Source organism: Hypanus sabinus, chromosome 10 (genome assembly GCF_030144855.1).
Source record: "Hypanus sabinus isolate sHypSab1 chromosome 10, sHypSab1.hap1, whole genome shotgun sequence".
NCBI classification, from domain to species: Eukaryota; Metazoa; Chordata; class Chondrichthyes; order Myliobatiformes; family Dasyatidae; genus Hypanus; species Hypanus sabinus.
Window position 1 is genome coordinate 93,288,535 of NC_082715.1, and position 21,386 is coordinate 93,309,920.

The following is a 21,386-nucleotide window of genomic DNA, read 5'->3' on the forward strand; positions in this document are numbered from 1 at the left end:
TCAGGTTCAGGAAAGTGAGAGTCCTCAGATGTGTCCTTTCAACCCCGTCTACCTACTGTACTTTCTATAACACATCATTCCTGTTGTCATTCCTTATAAGTTCCTCTCTACCCATTTGTCTGTGCTGTCCTCTCATTCCCATCTATCTTTCCCCCACTAAATTCTGCCTTCATCCTAATGCAACATTTTGCCTCTCCCTCATATTCACCCTCAGTGAATCTTCTTCAAGCAATAGGTCAACACCATCATTACTCTCACCTTATTAGTCTCATCTTTCTTTTCTTGCAAGAGCAAAATGAATACCATGACACAATAACCCTTCCATTGATTCTGTCTGTGCTTCCCACTGACACGGGAAAGCAGCAGATGTAATCAAGGTCCCTTGAACTCCATCATTCTCTTGTCTGTCTTCTTTTGTTGAGCAGAAGATACAAAAACTTAAGAACAATTACCACCAGACTCAATGACAGCTTCTATCCCACTGTTATCAGCATCTTGAACAGACTTCTCATACATTAAAAGATGACCCCTCAATCTCACATGTCATAGCCCTTTGCACTTTACTTATCTACCTGCACTGCCCTTTCTCCAAAAATGTAACATTATATTATGTGTTCTGTTTTTTTTTCTTACTATTTTGATGCACTTATGTATGCCATGACCTGATTAGATGGCCCACAGACAGTTCAGTGTATCTCGGTACATGTGACTGTAATGAACCAAAATCATTACTGGAAATGAGTAGTCTCAACATGACTGATCTCTGGAAATGGGAAGAAGGGTGAATCTCAGCTTCCCAGAACACAAAAAAATAGGAATAGAAGGCCATTCAATCCCTCAAACCTTTTGTATCATTTAAAAACACGAGGCATAGTATACAGCTATACCATTTTCTACACACTCTCCATGTCTGATGATTACTTTAATACCTAAAACCCAATCAGAGTGATCCAGTATGCAGCACAGAAACAGATCACTCAGCTATCTATCCAGCCATGCTGAATTTTTACTCACCTATCTTGCTCTGAAATGGATTCTATATTCTTGCTTTGCTTTCCAGTGATAAATCTTTTTATCAGGAAACTTGGTAAATCCATGCCTCAAGTTAAGCAAAAAATCTATAGCAATATTCCTTCAGCGGAGTAATTAGTAAATTAACATCGACAGCTTCTCTCTCCTGGGGAGTTGCTTGCTCACTGATTAATATGGAAATTGTGAAATTTAGCTATTGGGCACATAATGCTTTTTCTTAAGTTATCTTCCATCCAGACCTAAAACTATATGAACCATTCATGCATTATTTTGAGGCAGGAGATTGTTATTTTTATCCTTTGTGATAAACAACAGTCTGCATTTCAAATGTAGGCCATGAAATCACAATTGTGAGCATTTGCAATGTGGACATTGCGCGTATATTGGTAATAATCTGCCATCTTGTTATGGTATGCTAAAACTGATTGCTCTTCCCACCACTAAAATAGTGATTGCTTTTCAGTCATACTTGTAGGCTATAGACAGCTTTAAGGTTTCTTGAGATGATGCAAAAGGTGCTATTTAGATTTAAATCCTATTCTAAAACCATGTAGTTCTATCAACTACCTGCTGAAGGGTTTCAGCCCGAAATGTTGACTGTGCTTTTTTCCATGAATGCTGCCTGACCTGCTGAGTTCTTTCAGCATTTTGTGTGTGTTGCTCAGATTTCTAGCATCTGCAGGTTTTCTCCTGTTTGTTGTTTGACTAACAGCTAACTTGGTGATTTATTAATTAATTACATTGAAGCCCAAGGCTAAATTGTGCTCCAATCTGCTTTATCTTCATCTAAGCTTTCTGATAAAGTACCTCACAGCAATGAAGCATTGTGCACAGAAGAGGTTAAACTGGTCCACTGGGGTCTGCCTTAGAATTCAAACTTAAGTCGTACATGTGAGATTTTTTGAGTCACTTACAGTACGGGAACAGATTAGGTAATCTCTCCTATCCTTCCAAACAGAGCTCGACAGGGTGGATGCAGAGGGCATTATTCCCTGATTGAGGAACCTAGAATTGAGGGTCATTCCAACAAACTAACAGGTAAGCCATTTTACAATACTGCTGAGAAGGAACCTTTTCACCTAGAGAGTGAAATTTGTGGAATTCTTCACCTTGGTAGAGTGTAAGTGTTAGACACTGACATGATTGAAAACAAAGATTATGTATTTCTGGAACTCAATCCAGACCATGGGGATAAAACTAACAATTAGCACTAGGCAATCTATGATCCTGGATAATGGAGAATGTTTAAAGAACCATTTTTATGTTTATCAATTTTTATTTGAAACCAAGGCTGAAACGCATGCAATTAGAATGGAGGGATCTAAGGTAACCTGCACTCTTTTGGCACATGGCCAGAACTATCACTTACCAGGATTGAACTCAAATCTACTGACTTGGAGACAGAAATATTAAGTCAGGTCATTCTGAACAGCCAATCTTCATGTTCCCCCTCCTTCTTTATGGGGTCTCACCCGAAACCTCACCTTACACCTTTTGACTCAATAGATGTTGCTTGACCTGCTGATTTCTTCCAGCACTCTGTTGCATGAGAAAACAAAAAGATACCACTGTTGGAGACATTCAGAATAAAACAAATTTCAGCTACACAATTTCACACAATCAAAGATCTTTCTTTCCCTACAACAGAGCACAGACAGGAAGTCATGTATTGGCGACACCAAATAGAAAGACTTTCCAGGTAATTATTATACTTATTTTCTTTTGTTGTCTACGGAAGGAATTGAAAGCTTGCAGAGAATCATTGATATTTCTTCCGTGCAATCATGCATATGACTGCATAATATTAGTAGACTGTTGGATCATGAAGCAATCAAATTTTAACAGTCTTTATCTCTCCATGTCATTGAGTCATGAAATTGTAAAATGTCTATCTCTTTTTTCCATCCAGTCATCGTTTATGTGGAAATTAATGCATTAACAGAAGTAATTTACAGAAAGCAGTAGTTACACCTCCACACATTTTATTGTTCCTTTCCCATGATGCCAGTACCAAGATCAAAGTTCATGGCCCGAGGAAAGATGAAAACCTAGCATCTTTCTGATAAATGTGCCTCACTGGTCATTGTGGTCACTTGATAGACCAATAGCTTATCATAAAACAGAGAATAAAATATAATGTGGTAGTGAGAGATCAATTACACTTAGTACCTCTGATTTCATGAAGAGATATCTTCAATAGATCATTGTTATTTAACTGAGTGTCACTGCTGAACACAAATCTGTTTAACCAGTGTTCCCTATGAATATTGCTGAGCCTGGAATATCCAAATGTTTTCAGCATATAAATTAATGTTGATGTGTAGTGATAATCATGTGGAGAGGTCCCAAAATCAAACAAATCATAACAGATATTAATTACTCATATAACAATAGTCCAAGTAACTTAGTAAAACAGAAAGCAGATGAGACTTTAGAGAAACAAGAGATTCTGCAGCTGCAGGAAATCATAAGTAGTGCATATAAAATGTTGAGCAAACTCAACAGGTCAGGCAGCATATATTACGATTGACTTGGGTTCACTGTCCACAAAGCCATAAATTCAAAAAAGTTGTTAGGTCCTATCTGATATAGGTATCTGTGAGTACCCTCGCTATATAGAATTTGTAGTGTAGCCCCCCACTCTTCAAGGACTAGTTTATTTTCCTATCTAGTCTTTGTTACCAATACCCACTGCTTGAGAGGTGGGTTCCCACTCTCTTCCAAGGAGGAGATACTTCCAGCTAACAAAGCAGTTTAAACACAGTTTATTTTATTTTTAATGATACACAATTAAGTTTAGACATGTAGTTCTTAACACACATTTAAGACTCAAGTATTTCTGATTTATAAAAGATTTCTGAATTACAATAGGTTCACAAGTTACAAATGGTTTCAATTCAAACATAGGTACAACTTTTAATAATTAAAAGAACATACCAACAAGTTGTCTGTCACAGAAACTGAAAGCTGCGGAATGAATTCCAGTTTTTCTTTCTGTCACTCTCCTTGTCATTCCTCACAATGGCTAATGCTCTGTATTATTCATACTGTTTTGCTACTAGTTGATATTATTTGCATGTGATATTTCTCTGATACCTTTGACAGACAGAGAGACAGACATACTTTATTGATCCCGAGGGAAATTGGGTTTCGTTACAGCCGCACCAACCAAGAATAGTGTAGAAATTTAGCAATATAAAACCATAAATAATTAAATAATAATAAGTTAATCATGCCAAGTGGAAATGAGTCCAGGACCAGCCTATTGGCTCAGGGTGTCTGACACTTTGAGGGTGGAGTTGTAAAGTTTGATGGCCATAGTCAAGAATGACTTCCTATGATGCTCAGTTTTACATCTCAGTGGAATGACTCTCTGGCTGAACGTACTCCTGTGCTTAACCAGTACATTATGGAGTGGATGCGAGTCATTGTCCAAGATGGCATGCAACTTGGACAGCATCCTCTTTTCAGACACCATCGTCAGAGAGTCCAGGTCCACCTCCACAACACCACTGGCCTTACAAATGAGTTTGTTGATTCTGTTGGTGTCTGCTACCCTCAGCCTGCTGCCCCAGCACACAACAGCAAACATGATAGCACTGGCCACCACAGGCTCACAGAACATCCTCAGCATCATTCGGCAGATGTTAAAGGACCTCAGTCTCCTCAGGAAATAGAGACAGCTCTGACCCTTCTTGTAGACAGCCCCAGTGTTCTTTGACCAGTCCAGTTTATTGTCAATTCATATCCCCAGGTATCTGTAATCCTCCAGAATGTCCACACTGACTCCTCGGAAATAGGGGTCACCGGTGCCTTAGCCCTCCTCAGGTCCACCACCAGCTCCTTAGTCTTTTTCACATTAAGCTGCAGATGATTCTGCTTGCACCATGTGACAAAGTATCCCAACATAGCCCTGTACTCAGCCTCATCTCCCTTGCTGATGCATCCAACGATGGCAGAGCTATCAGAAAACTTCTGAAGATGGCAAGACTCTGTGTTGTAATTGGAATCTGAGGTGTAGATGGTGAAGAGAAAGGGAGACAGGACAGTCCCCTGTGGAGCCCCAGTACTGCTGACCACTCTGTCTGACACACAGTGCTGCAAGTGCACGTACTGTGGTCTGCCAGTCAGGTAATCAATAATCCATGACACCAGGGAAGCATCCACCTGCATCACTGTCAGCTTCTCACCCAGCAGAGCAGGGCGGATGGTGTTGAATGCACTGGAGAAGTCAAAAAACATGACCCTCACTGTGCTCACCGGCTTGTCCAGGTGGGCGTAGACATGGTTCAGCAGGTAGACGATGGCATCCTCAACTCTTAGTCGGGGCTGATAGGCAAACTGGAGGAGGTCTAAGTGTGGCCTAACCATAGGCCGGAGCTGCTCTAGAACAAGTTTCTCCAGAGTCTTCATGATGTGGGAGGTCAATGCCACTGGTCTGTAGTCATTGGAGCCACTGGGGTGCAGCGTCTTCAGTACAGGAATGAGGCAGGACATCTTCCACAGCACAAGAACCCTCTGGAGACTCAGGCTCAGGTTGAAGACATGGTTAAGTACTCCACATAGCTGGAGGGCACAGACTTTGAGCACCCTGGGGCTGACACCATCTGGGCTTGCCGCCTTGCTTGGGTGGAGACATTTCAGCTTTCTTCTCACCTGTTCAGCAGTGAAGCCCACTGTGGTGGTTTCAGGTATGGGAGGGGTGTAGTCATGAGAGCAGGTTGGGGGGCTGTGAGGAGGGTTAGGAGGGGAGAATGAAGTATGTGTTAGTTGGGGGCTGACAATAGATGAATCATGTGGGGGATGGGCAGGGGCCACAGTGTCAAATCTGTTGAAGATGTCATCAAAACATTACTTTGCTGGGACAAAGTAATACACACAGATGGTCTAAACACTTCTTTGACAGAGATCCCAGACACTCAACATTAATGCTGTGAGAGCTAATGCTCTGAGTACATAAATATCCCAACTAATGATTAATCATACTGTGACCACGTTTGGTGTATTAATTGACATGACCCCATTGACTTGCATTTAGCTAATACAGGCAAGAAGTTTTGTGGTCTCTTCACCCTGCAAACCATACCCCTAGAGCAGCCAACCTCTGCTGTGAACCCACACATCCTGTACTTGTAAGCAATGCTGTTTTCAGAGCTGTGCTTTTGACTTCAATCTGATTTCTGCTTGTAATTTACATTAACAGCTGAAGACTAGTTCTTGTTTACAACAGGTAGCTGAGCAAGGAATAAAAGCGCAACCACGATAATTCATCCTGATGAACAGTCTCAGCCCAAAATGTCGACTGTTTACTCTTTTCTGTAGATGCCACCTGGCCTGATGAGTTCCTCCAGCATCTGGTATGTGTTGCAAGGAATAATGGTTAGAAGTTTAACCTTGGCACAAACAACTCTTGGAAAAGTCATGCTACTATGCTAGAAAGCTGTGGTTGGCATTAAGTCTCTTGGCCTGAAAAGTGAAAAGCCATCACACTATAGAAGAAAATAAACAGTCAGCACTTCAGGCCGAGATCTTTCATCACAACATGAGGCTTTGGTTTGGTATTTTGCCTCAAAAAAAATCTTATCTAATGCAGTACCTTTACTAGAGTATCAACCTATATACTTTGTTTTCTCTTTTCTTCAGAGACTTGTGTGCTCACGATCCAGCAGTAGAGCCTTTACTATAATATGGGCCGAGATTCATTCATTTTCAGCACTTTCAGGGAAAAGAATTTTCTGTTTTTTTGTTTTAATTTTCCAGCAAGAATATATATTTTTTAAAGTTTCTGCAAAAGTCTTTGGACTATCTAAATCAAATTAACCCACTGAAATATTATAATCTACAATCCTGCACATCACCCTTTAAAACAGTACTATTGGTACAGTTGTTTTGCATTTTCTTACAGCAATGCAGACTTCCAAACTCAGGGCCTTTACTTGTTTTTTTAAAGAATGCAGCAGGATTCAGTTTTGTATAAATATGCGGAAGGCATTTTGCCAGTATCATACCAGCAATTTAGCATCAAGAGCAGCTTGAGTGTTGACAGAATTTAAAAGAGAATTTTCCATTAATATTTGCTGAGAAGTACAACTTGATTGTCCGTTTCACAGCAGGAATTTGTTATTTTTTGTGGAATTTTCCTTTGGCTTTGATGCTGTCTACTGGCTGAACTAATTGACTGCATAGAAGACTTAGCAATTTAATGATGCACCTCTAGATCAGTCATTTATTTGAGCTGTGGATCAGTGATACTACAACGTTTTTAGCTTGTCAGCTAATAATTACTGGCTAGGATTGGTGAGATGGGGGAGGACTGAGGATTCTTTCTGGAACTCTAAATTCCATAACCATTCATCCTAATACCCAATATCATGGAATCCCAAGAAAGACTTTCACATATGGTCGAATACACACTGAGAACTGCTGGCAAGGTGCCCTTCATGAGTCACCTTGTCTCTGTGCCCTGTGCCTTCAACACAGAAGTCAGCAGAATGTCAGGAATGGAGCACATGTAAACACAAATGAACATCTGGATACATTTCAATACCACCTCCTGCATCATCTGCAGGTTAAATACCTGATGCAGCCCCAATCATTTTAGTGTAGTCATCAGTCTCCTTTGAGAAATTAAATACAGATTAATGTTACTCTCTAAATCATTTCTTTTGGTAAATATTAATATTTTAAGTTAATATGTTTTATCTTTTAAATGAGCTTTGAAGCAAATACATATACCTGTTCAGAAGACCACTGGGAATCAGTCCTTAAGATTCAACATCTGAGGTTGAGCTGCTGACCTTTCCATTTTATGGGGCCATTACAGATTGAAAAAATGTTTGAAACTGCACGCCAATGGACTACCAAGGGCAGTGAGAGAGAAGGCTTGGCTTTTTAACTACAACAAGACTTCTTTATCGCTTGTGTCATTCACCAGCAGCTGCCTGATTTCACTAGTAATTTTGGCACTAATGGAGGTTAGGGGGCTTGGAATGCCTCTTCATTAGCTCTCAAATTAAGCTTCAAGCCACCTGCAATGGACACTTGGTTGATATTAGAGTTGCCAGATGGGACTGATGAAGCTTTGGGCTGATAAGCCACTGTTTCCATTGAATGACTCTTGGGAGTGATTAGAAGTGACCTATGTAAAATGACTCACACTACTCAACGTGACCCAAAGTAATGCATGAAGATTTAATAAGCTCAGGTAAACTCTATTGTTCTGCTTTCATTTACAGAAAACAATAACATCTGCTGAATAGAAACCTAAAGGGAGTTTTTTGTCCTTCAGTCACTAGTGAAAGTTTTCCTTTCATTGTAAGTGAAGAAATGATTCCTGTCTTGAATCTTATTAATTTATGTTGCTTAAGGGAATATCTTCATTACAGATCTCCTGCTGCCATCAATGAGATTTGGTTAAAACAAGGGCTATATTCACATTGTTAATTTTGAAATCTTTCAGATTTTGAGATATGTCAGGTCATGGTCAGTAACAGGATATTGATCAACAGAGAATTATCCATGATGATATCCCGCAGCACGAAAATGGCAGGATCAGATTATCCTTAGCTTCTTGGAAGTAAACTGATTGTGACATACATCGAGAAGCACAGCATGGTGTTCTACAAACAGAAATGTTCCATACTACTCTCTTTAGAGAAATATCTCAGTCTGCTAAGCCTGAAGCCAATAAAAAAATGTAAACACTCTTAAACTAGGTATCCTACATATAAACGTGAAAAATAATTCTATCTTTAACTCATGCAGATTTAAATTGGGTAAAAGAAAACATTGACCTTTTTATAGTGGGGTATATTCAACTCTTGCTTTTAATGGAATGAATGAAACTGCATTTAATGTTGTTACAATTTTGATGTGGTTTATAGATGTTGATAAAACAGAAAATGATAGAGACACACAGCAGGCCTGACAGGAGCTTTGGAGAGAGAAACAACATTAACAGCATTTTCAGTTTTATTACAAATTTCCAGTATTGCCAGTATTTAAGATGCTAATGTTGCTTCAGCTATTTTAGTTCTGTACATTTTCCTTTGCTCTCAGACTGCAATATGGTGGAAGACCTGTACAAAAGAGATTTAAATAATTGATCAAGAATTGTTCCAAAAATTGCTTTGGAAAGCTTTGACAAGATTGTAATATTATTTCTGAATGAAGAGTGCCATTCAACTCATCGTAACTCAAACATCCTGAAAAACTTATGACTAATTCATCAAATGATTCCAGAGCTGTATTTTCCTCAGTCTCCTCAGAAGTTTATTTCAAATGTTGCACTCTTTCTGTTGAACCTCGTGATATCAGTTCCTTTCAATAGTTTTAACTGTTCTTTTTAGCCTATAACTTTAAATGAGCTGGCCTTTTCCTCAACCAGATTAGTTTTTCCTAAAACACTTATTATCATATATCTGTACCATATAACCCTATGACTTTACACATCTACTTGATTTAATCTTGTGTCTCCATTAACTTAAAGCTGTTTAATAATTAGTTTTAGCTTTATTGTACATTAAAGCATATAGTGAAATGCATATATTACGTTAACAACCAGACTGAGGGTTGTGTTGGTGCAGCCCATTGGCGTCACCATGCTTCCAGCAGCAACATAGCTTGCCCATAGCTCACTAACCTTAACCATACACCTTTTGAATGTATGAGGAAACCAGGGAACCTGAAGGAAATGCATACTTGGTCATGGAGATAATGTACCAGCTCCTTACAGATAACGGCAGGAATTGAACATCAGAGATTGCTGGCGCTGTAAAGCAATTGTGGTAACTGCTATGTTACCATCCTGTCACTGATTATTAAGGTTACTGTAGCTTCAGGAATTTAGGATCAAAATGTTGGTATCCTACTTAGGAGCCCCTGCTCCCCATCACACCCTTACCTTCCTACTTCCATTGTGCACCTTAAACGAGTGCTGAGTCTACACATTTAGTGTTGAGCCCAGAGGTTGTAGTGCCAATTAACTCCAAAGTTTGTGAGTCTTCTTGAATTCCATACTGCCAAGCCAAAGCGTAGTGAGCCTTCTCAATGAACCAGTGTTATAGCACAAAGTTCAATCAACTCTTTTAACCCTATGCCAGTCCCATGCAAAATCAGTCCAGCTCACTCACCAACCATTCCCACATAGTTCTGCAAATGTTCTATTTTTTTAGATATTTATCAGTTCTCTTTCTTCTATCACAAATGAAATCTGCCTTTATACACAATACTCCAGCCGAGGCCGAAAGAATGTTCCATAAAGATTCATCATTACTTCCACAATTTTATCTCTGAGCTTATAATGTCAACATGTTTCTTTAGCCTACCATCTTCAATTCACTATGTATGAATAGCATGCCTCCACATGTCTGTTCTTCACACTTGGTCAAGGATCATTCTGTAATGATGGAGAAATGTAAGGGACCAGGTGGGCTAGTCCTCTGCTATTTTGTTGTGTTTTTTGGCTTGGAATATTACAGACATGGCTCTTGCATCATCTTCTCTCACTCCCTTCAGCTATCTGAGATGCATTACATTTGAACTTGGGCTTTTGCCCAATATGAGTACAGCCAGCCAGCCTTACTATAACCTCCTCTTTAGCAAGTTTTACCCCATGTTGAATTGTAGCTTCTTGTCCCTTTGTTAGGATTCTAACAGCATCATCAATGCTGTTTGGCCTGACTCTGTGAGTACTATATTATGCTTGCTCTGCCCTATATCTCTTCATACATTTTCCCTTTTTAAAAGTCTCTAAAATGGAATCAGAATCAGGTTTATTATCACCGGCATGTGATGTTAACTTAGCAGCAGCAATCCAATGCAATACATAATCTAGCAGAAAGAGAAAAAATAAATAAATAAACAAGTAAATCAATTATGTTTTGAATAGATTTTAAAACTGTGCAAAAACAGAAATATTGTATTTTAAAAAAGTGAGGTAGTGTCCAAAGCTTCAATGTCCACTTAGGAATCAGATGGTAGAGGGGAAGAAGTTATTCCTGAATCGTTGAGTGTGTGCCTTCAGGCTTCTGTACCTCAAATCTGATGGAAACAGTGAGAAAAGGGCACCTGGTGCTGGAAATCCTTTATAATGGATGCTGCCTTTCTGAGACACCACTCCCTAAAGATGTCCTGGGTACTTAGTAGGCTGGTGCCCAAGATGGAGCTGACTAGATTTACAATCCTCTGCAGCTTCTTTCGGTCCTCTTTTCAGCTGCCTTGCCTTCTTTATAACTACATCGATACATTGGGACCAGGTTAGATCCTCAGAGATCTTGACACTCAGGAACTTGAAGCTGCTCACTCTATCCACTTCTGATCCCTCTATGAGGATTGGTATGTTCTCTTTTGTCTTACCCTTCCTGAAGTCCTCTTTCGTCTTACTGACATTAAGTGCCAGGTTGTTGCTGTGGCACTATTCCACTAGTTGACATATCTCACTCCTGTATGCCCTCTCGTCACCACCTGAGATTCTACCAACAATAGCTGTATCATCAACAAATTTATAGATGGTATTTGAGCTATGCCTAGCCACACAGTCATGTGTATATAAAGAGTAGAGCAGTGGGCTAGCACACACCCCTGAGGAGTGCCAGTGTTGATCGTCAGCGAGGAGGAGATGTTATCACCAATCCACACAGACTGTGGTCTTCCAGTTAGGAAGTCGAGGATCCAATTGCAGAGGGAGGTACAGAGGCCCAGATTCTGCAACTTCTCAATCAGGATTGTGAGAATGGTGGTATTAAATGCTGAGCTATAGTCGATGAGCAGCACCCTGAGGTAGGTGTTTGTGTTGTCCAGGTGGTCTAAAGCCGTGTGGAGAGCCATTGAGATTGCATCTGCCGCTGACCTATTGTGGTGATAGGCAAATTGCAGTGGGTCCAGGTCCTTGCTGAGGCAGGAGTTCAGCCTAGTCATAACCAACCTCCCAAAGCGTTTCATCACTGTTGATGTGAGTGCTACTGGGAGATAGTCATTAAGGCAGCCCAGATTATTCTTCTTTGGCACTGGTATAATTGTTGCCTTTTTTGGATACATTTTTTTATATTTAACACCACCCATTTTAACGCCTCAGATGGCTGGCCCTACAGTTTTGATTATCAGGGTTCTTCCCGTAATGCTTCCAGCACTCTAATCACTACCTTCTCCCACTTGATGTTCGTCAATTATATTATTTTTCAGCGGGGTGCAGACAACAGGTTTTTTTGTCATACAGCTGTTTTATTTTGAATCCAGCTCAGCCAAATAACTTTAAATTTTGGATTAAATCCATGATTATAAATTCAATCCACACTCAGTCAGTTACAAATGACTGCTGGCTGCCTTTACATTTGTCTTCAATCCTGAGAGCCGGCAGATGGTTTGGGTCTCATCTAACTGATACGGTCTATTAGATACCCACCAGCTTCAAGTCAATATTTTTAAAATGTGGTCAACAGCCTTTTATTTTATCCATTGTAGAACATCGAACATAGAAAATGTACAGCACATTACAATAGACAATAGACAGTAGGTGCAGGAGTAGGCCATTCGGCCCTTCTAGCCAGTACCGCCATTCACTGTGATCATGGCTGATCATACACAATCAGTACCCCATTCCTGCCCTCTCCCCATATCCCTTGACCCTGCTATCTATAAGAGCTCTATCTAACTCTCTCTTGAATGCATCCAGAGACTTGGCCTCCACTGCCTTCTGGGGCAGTGCATTCTACATATCCACCACTCTCTGGATGAAAAAGTTTTTCCGTAACTCTGTTCTAAATGGTCTACCCCTTATTCTTAAACTGTGGCCTCTAGTTCTGGACTCACCCATCAGTGGGAACGTGCTTCCTGCCTCCAGTGTGTCCAATCCTTTAATAACCTTATATGTTTCAATCAGATCCCCTCTCATCCTTCTAAATTCCAGTGTATACAAGCCCAGTCGCTCCATTCTTTCAGCATATGACAGTCCCACCATTCCGGGAATTAACCTTGTGAACCTACGCTGCACTCACTCAATAGCAAGAATGTCCTTCCTCAAATTTGGAGACCAAAACTGCACACAATACTCCAGGTGGGGTCTCACCAGGGCCCCGTACAGCTGCAGAAGGACGTCTTTATTCCTATACTCAATTCCTCTTGTTATAAAAGCCAGCATGCCATTAGCTTTCTTCACTGTCTGCACTACCTGCATGCTTGCTTTCATTGACTGATGTACAAGAACACCTAGATCTCGTTGTACTTCCCCTTTTCCTAACTTGACTTCATTTAGATAGTAATCTGCCTTCCTGTTCTTGCCACCAAAGTGGATAACCTCACATTTATCCACATTAAACTGCATCTGCCATACATTTGCCCACTCACCCAACCTGTCCAAGTCACTCTGCATTCTTATAACATCCTCCTGACATTTCAAACTGCCACCCAGCTTTGTGTCATCGGCAAATTTGCTAATGTTACTTTCAATCCCTTCATCTAAATCATTAATATATATTGTAAACAGCTGCGGTCCCAGCACCGAACCTTGCGGTAGCCCACTGGTCACAGCCTGCCATTCCGAAAGGGATCCGTTAACTGCTATTCTTTGTTTCCTGTCAGCCAGCCAATTTTCAATCCATGTCATTACAAGCACACAATGTTGTGCTGACCATATAACATAGTCTAGAAGCTGCCTAGAATTTCCCTACCCCTTATCTAAATTGTAATTTAGAGAAACAGCACAGCAGCAGACCCTTCTGACACAACAAGCCTGTGCTCCTCAATTACTCCCATGTGACCAATTAATCTACAAACCAATACATCTTCACGATGTGGGAGGAAACTGCAGCACCTGGAAGAAAGCCATATGGCCATGTACATGTACAAACTCCTTACTGACAGCGGGGTAGGTCACTGGCACTGAAACAGCATTAAGCTAACCGGTATTCTACAGAACCATGCCCTATTCAATTATTTAAGTTCTATACATTTAATTTGAAATTAATTTTGTTAATAAACATTCATTGCAGTGTTATTTTGTCTCAGCTTCTTTGAGCCAAATGCTGTATCTTTTGATCAGTATCTCTTTTTTTTTCCTTTGGAATTATTCTTTCTTTCCCTCCTGGCAAAATTGTAACAGATCAATATATCAAAATAATCCTGCTATGTTTTGTAATGTTAACCCTACACAGCATTAAGTCAGTTAATCTTTCAGTATGGGGTTAGTTGTACATTGTGAGATATCCTAAACAGGAGTAAACTGCGGGACCATTTCTTCAAGGACCTTTGCTCTATCTGTCAAAAACAAACCTTCCCAGTGCTAAACCTTTTAATTCCCATTCCCATTCCTGCTCCAACATGTTGGTCATAGCCTCTTATTGTGCCTCAGAATGGAGGAGCAACACCTTATATTCCATCTTGGTAGCCTCCAACCTGATGGCATGAATATTGATTTCTTTTGGTAAAAAAAATCTCCATCTCCCTCCCCTCTTCTTCGATTTCCCACTCTGACCATCACCTCCCCCTGGTGTCCCTCCTCCTTCCCTATCCCTTATGGTCCACTCTCCTCTCCTGTCAGATTCCATCCTCCCCAACCCTGTCACCTATCAGCAAGCTATCCGCTTTCCCCTCCCACCGCCTTTTTATTCTGGTGTCTTCCTCTTTCCTTTCCAGTGCTGATCAGGGTCTCTGCCGCAAACCTTGACTGTCCATTCATTTCCGCGGATGCTGCCTGACCTGCTGAGTTCCTCCAGCATCTTGTGTGTGCTGCCTTGCATTCCAGTTTTTTGTGTTTAAGAGAATAATGGTCTGTAGCAACATGTTTGAAACTAAAAGTTATTACCTTTATGGCTTAAAGTTATATATTCTGTTAATAAACATTTATTGATTAACATTTCCAGGTAACATTCTCTTTTGTAGGTATACATTTTACAAATTACCTTCAGTATTCTCCATTTGGCTAATTTCACCAGAGGTCTTGTCATGGTTAAAGCCACACATTATTCAACATTACCCTTAATCCTATTTCTTGAAAAATACCACTTTCTCATTTTATATGCAGCAATTTTTAAATTAAAATAAAATTATATTTTATGTTTCATAACTAATTTCACTCAGCACTTAATGCATTTTCTCTATTTTAATGTAATTGAATAAATATAAAGTTTCTGTGTTATAACCAATTAAGTTATAGTTCTCAATGAGTTATAGTTCAGATGCTGTACATAGACTTCAGTTCAGCATTCAACACAATCATCCCTCAGAAACTGATTGGAAAGCTGAGCCTACTGGACCTGAACACCTCCCTCTGCAACTGGATCCTAGACTTCCTGACTGGGAGACCTCAGTCAGTCTGGATTGGGAGCAGCATCTCCAACACCATCACGCTGAGCATGGGGGCCCCCCAGGGCTGTGTGCTCAGTCCACTGCTGTTCACTCGGCTGACCCACAAATGTGCTGCAACCACAGCTCGAACCATATCATCAAGTTCGCCAATGACACGACCTTGGTGGGTCTCATCAGCAAGAACGACAAGTCAGCTTACAGAGAGGAGGTGCAGCGGCTAACGGACTGGTGCAGAGCCAACAACCAGTCTCTTAAAGTGAACAAAACAACAGAGATGGTTGTTGACATCAAGAGGGCACGGAGTGACCACTCCCCGCTGAACATTGACGGCTCCTCGGTAGAGATCATTAAGAGCACCAAATTTTTTGGTGTTCACCTGCCGGAGAATCTCACCTGGTCCCTCAACACCAGCTCCACAGCAAAGAAAGCCCAGCAGCGTCTCTACTTTCTGCAAAGGCTGAAGAAAGTCCATCTCCCACCCCCCCATCCTCATCACATTCTACAGAGGTTGTACTGAGAGCATCCTGTGCAGCTGCATCACTGCCTGGTTCAGAAATTGCACCATCTCAGATCGCAAGACCCTGCAGCGGATAGTAAGGTCAGCTGAGAAGATCATCAGGGTCTCTCTTCCCGCCATCACGGACATTTACACTACTCACTGCATCTGCAAAAGAAACAACATTATGAAGGACACCATGCACCCTTCATACAATCTCTTCTCCCTCCTGCCGTCTGGGAAAAGGCTCCGAAGCATTCGGGCTCTCACGACCAGACTATGTAACAGTTTCTTCCCCAAGCTATCAGACTCCTCAATACCTGAAGCCTGGACTAACACCTTGCCCTATTGTCCTGTTTATTATTTATTGTAATGCCTGCTCTGTTTTTGTGCACTTTATGCAGTCCTGTGTAGGTCTGTAGTCTAGTGTGGTTTTCTCTGTGTTTTTATTTGTGTAGTTCAGTCTAGTTTTTGTACTGTGTCATGTAACACCATGGTCCTGAAAAACATTGTCTCATTTTTACTATGTACTGTACCAGCAGTTATGGTTGAAATGACAATAAAAGTGACTTGACTTGACTTGAATAATGTGACTCCAGCATGTGAGGCCATTATTGTTTTTATTCTGGTAATATATTGTGACACTCTGGGGTGGGGGCATTGTCAACAGCCTGCTGCTGCATTTCTAATAACCAGTACCGTTTATTGTTCTTGTGTTAAAACGCTTTTGTGGGATTATGGTGGGAAGTTCCAGTTCATTTTAGTTTGGATTTTCAGTTATTTGCTTGTGTATTTGTGGGTGAACCTAACTGTAACTGGAGTGTGTGATGGTCACCTCCTCAGTCTGTGTGAGACTAGTTGGGTTCACTCTCCGGTCATGGTACCCAGTCTGTTTTGTGTTTATTGCAATGAAACGGTTGTTGAGTTAAAGAGCTTCCTCGGCTGTCACTATGGAACAAATGCTCACCACAATATGCTTTGCAAATTCATGGTGATTGTCATTGTGTATATCATATTTGTTCAAAGATTCATTCAGATAGCTTTTGATAACAAATTCCTGTATCTTCAACACGATGATGTTAAATTGAAAGCTTTTCAGTTTGTTTGCTTGCTTCCTTAAACAGTTGATATCTGCAACAGTGATACTTGGAACTTTTAAGTAACGTCATTTTAAGAAGTTTAAAAAATATCTTCCAACACTTAAAATTGACGAACCTCAGAAGACAGACTCGGGTCGCAAATGCAGTTTCCTTTAAAAAATACAGATGTGTAATGGAGTGCCAGTCTACAAGTGCAATTGAAAAACGAAGGCTTTAGACACATCCCCTCCCCCCACAATTCCTGTCTATCCTAATAGCAGATGCACAGTGTCTGGAAATTAAAATTAAAGACCTCAGAGCAAGACCTGTACCAGACGGACATCAGGGATTGCTGTATAGTTTGTTTCACAGAAACATAGATATCCCCACCATTTTGGGTGTAGTGCTGCAGCTCAATGGCTTCATGATTCTCCTCAAAGACCACAGAGTTAAGTCTTTTAAAGGCAGAGGAGGTGAAAAATGCTTTATAATTAACTCACTTTTGGTGCACTTTAAAATTGGTGCACAAACATTGCAGTTCTGTCTCAGTCCTGCTCACCAGACCTTGAATATCTAGCAGTCAAATATCATTCATTTTATCTCCCAAGGGAATTTCCCACCATCATTCTGGAAGCAGTGTATAATCTACCTCAGTCAGGTGATGGAAGAACTGAGCAACATAATCAACAGGCACAAGATTGTGGGAGATTTTCCCTATCATTGTGGAAGATTTTAAACAGACTTTCTTGAAGAAGTCTGTGAAAAACTACCACCAATATATAACTTTTGGAACTAGAGGAGCCAACATGCTTAATCACTGTAATATCACCATCAAAATGTTTGCAGTGCCATCCCACCCCCACATTTTTAGAAGTCCAATCATCCTGCTGTACTTCAACTCCCAGCATACTGGAAAAGACTAAAGACCGCAGCATCTGTGATGAGGACCATGAAGATATAATGAAGGGAAGTAGAGAAAGGATTTCAGGACTGATTTGAGATAATAGATCAGACAATATTCCGGGATTCATCTTTGAATCTGTTACAAACCCTGTAACTGGGTTACTTACCAGCAAAGATAGAGGCGTCCGTTGGAGTCTGGTGATACTATTTTTAACGATATTTGTTAGTAAAAATACACAAAAATAATATCAATGTATCAATATCAATATCAATAATATACGTCGTCAATACTAAACCTAAAAGTGCGGGTATAATAATAATCAATAAGAAATAAGCTCTATCGTTGTCTAGGGGATAATGTATTGTCCGATGGAAATATAAAGTTCGCTTCAGTTCACACAGGCTGCCGTCGTTTGTTTGTCACTGTGTTGCAATTGTTGGAGAGAGAGAGAGATAGAAGAATGGGAACAGTTACCGCTAGGTGTTTAGCCAACCTTCCTTTATGAGTTCGATCCGTCAGTGTCTCGATGTTGTGCCCATTCAAGTGTGACCTCTCCTTTAGCTAAACCATTCTTCCGTAATGAGCCCACCACCCAGGCAAGGGAGGACGCACACGAGCTCCCACTGGCTTCGCTATAAAACGCTGTCACTGGATTTCTAGCGTTTCTCCTGGTGCATCTAAAGGGCTTGTTCCCCAGACCCCTCTTTTATCCTCACTCACGGGGTCTCAGATGTCAATCAGGTTGGGATGTTGCAATCCCTTAACCAGACCACTCTGGTTGCCCCCTGAGGGGTTTCAATGAATAGTACAGTACTCAGTACACAATTCCTTCTCCAAGAGACAATAGCAGTAATCAGTGGTTCAGTTCTGCTTATGTCAGGCGACATTCCACCTTGTTGTGTATTCTCATTCTCTCTCTCTCTCTCTCTCTCTCTCTCTCTCTCTCTCTCTCTCTTTTTTTTTTCCTGGCATGATGTGTATCTCTCTCATCTCCTGGGTCTCATGCCCAAAATACTAGCGATCTTGCGATTCTCAAAAAGGACGGGGCGACTTTGCACCCTTTGGCCCCTCAGAGTTGCTCCACATTCGTAACAGAATCTGACTGAATATGGCACAGTTGTCACAAACTTCATCAAGATCTGTGCGGATGGCTGTATGCCTTAGAACATACAGGTCATACCCAAACCAAAAGCCATGGAAAAATCAGAAGGTTCATACTTTGCTAAGGACTAGATATGTGGCATACAATACCAGCGATCCAGAGATATGCAGGAAGTCCAGGGATAAACTGCAGAAGCCTATTTTAAGGGTTAAAGAAATTGTATTGTGGTTAGAGATGGAATTGGATGCTCATCAGCTCTGGCATGGTTTGCCACAAAGTGAAACCTAACATCGTGAATGGCTGTGGTGCTTCATTCCCAGACGATCTTAATGCCTCTTATGCACACTTTGAAAGGGAGAATAAAACTATATCTGTGAGAATCCATGCAGCATATAGTGACGATGTGATCTCTGTCTCAGGCTGGCATTGGAACATCTTTCAAAAGAGTGAACCTTTGCAAGGTGTCAAGCCCTGTTGGTGTATCTGGTGGTGCCATGAAAACCCATGCCAACCAACTGGCAGGAGTTTTCAAGAACATTTGCAATCTCTCACTGCTGCAGTTGGAAGTTCCCACCTGCTTGAAAAGGTCGACAACCATGCCAGTGCCCAAGAAGAGCAGGATGAGTTGCCTCTATGATCATCTCACATCTACTGTGAAGAAATGCTTTGAGAGGTTGGTCATGGCTAGAATCAACTCTTACCTAAGCAAAGATGTGGACCTCCTGCAATTTGCTTTTCTCCACAACAGGTCTACAGTAGATGCAATCTGATTGGCTCCACGTAACCTTGGATCACCTGAACAATACAAGTGTGTCAGGATGCTGTTATTGCCTATAGCTCAACGTTCAACACAATCAGTTCTAATCAACAGACACCAAAAACTGGGCCTCTGTACCTCCCTCTGCAAATGAATTGTTGACTTCCTCACCATGAGACTACAGTTTATGGAGAATGGAACTATCATCTCCTTGCTGACTATCAACACTGCTGCACCTCAGGGATGCTTGCTTAGACCACTGCTCTATTCTCTTTACACCCACAACTGTGTGGCTAGGCACAGCTCACACACCACCTATAAAATGACTTATGACACAACTATTACTGACAGAATTTCAGATGATGATGAGAAGATTTACAGCAGTGTGATAGATCAGCTGGATGGGTGGTATTGCAGCAACAGTCATGCATTCAACATCAGTAAGACCAAGGAATTGATCATGGACTTCAGAAAGAGGGAGTCAAGGAAGCTCAGACTAATCCTCGTTGAAGGATCGACAGTAGAAAGGGTGAGTAATTTTAAATTCCTGGGTGTCAACATTTCTCAGGATCTATCCTAGGCTCAACACACCGCTGCATTTACAAAGAAGGCACGGCAGCAGCTATACTTCTTTACCAAAGACATTTGCAAATTACTACAGATGTATCGTGGAGAGCATTCTAACTAGATGCATGACCACTTAGTACGGAGGGGCCACTGCTCAGGATCAGAAGAAGATGCGGAAAGTTGTAAACTCAGCTGAGTCCATTCGGGCCTTAGCATTCCCAGCATCCAGGACACTTTCAAAGCTCAAAAAGCCTCAAAAAGGCAGCTTCCATCATTAAGGATTCCCATCATCTAGAATATGCCCTCTTCTCATTGTTACCTTAAAAGAGGAGCTGCAGGGCTCTGAAGACACACACCTAAACATGTCAGGAACAGGTTCTTCCCCTGTGCCATTAGATTTCTGAATGGACATTGAGCTCATGAATACTATCTCAGTATTTTTCCTACTCTTTTTGGACTACCTATTTAATTTAATTCTCTAGTTTTAATTATACTTCTAATTTAAATTAATATTTTCTATTATTATATATTTCAATGTACTGCTGCTACAAAATCATATATTTCATTACATATGCCAGTGGTATTCAACCTGATTCTGAATTCCATTTTCACTATTCTTGTCTACTACGGTCACACAATATACATATTAAAGCACGTGTTGGAGACTGCTTCTGAAATTCAGTAATACTGAAATGACAGAATGTGAATCCAGAAATAGAGCTTAATAAACATTAAATTATTCTGTCAGATATTTAGAGCAGTTTACAACAAAGATGAATTTCTACTCCATGACTGTTACATATGTGAGTTCTTCACATTCTCTGGATCCAGGCTATCAGATTACAATGATTCATCTTCATTTTCTTTATTTTTTTTAAGTATATGAAATTCACTGAGTATTTTTTCATTTGTAAACTGCAAAAATATGTGAAACCACTAGCATTCTGCCGTTTGAAAATGGAACTGATCTTATTTATTAATAGCAAACAAGAGAAAATCGCCTTTTTTACCATCTGTACCAAGATTGTCTTTGCTAATGGGCCAATGTTCCTCTTTATTATGCTTTCTCTTAATTGGTCAAACATTTCATTTTCCCTTCCACACTTCTTGCAACTATTTTCATTTTGTTTTTACTCTTTTGCACTTCT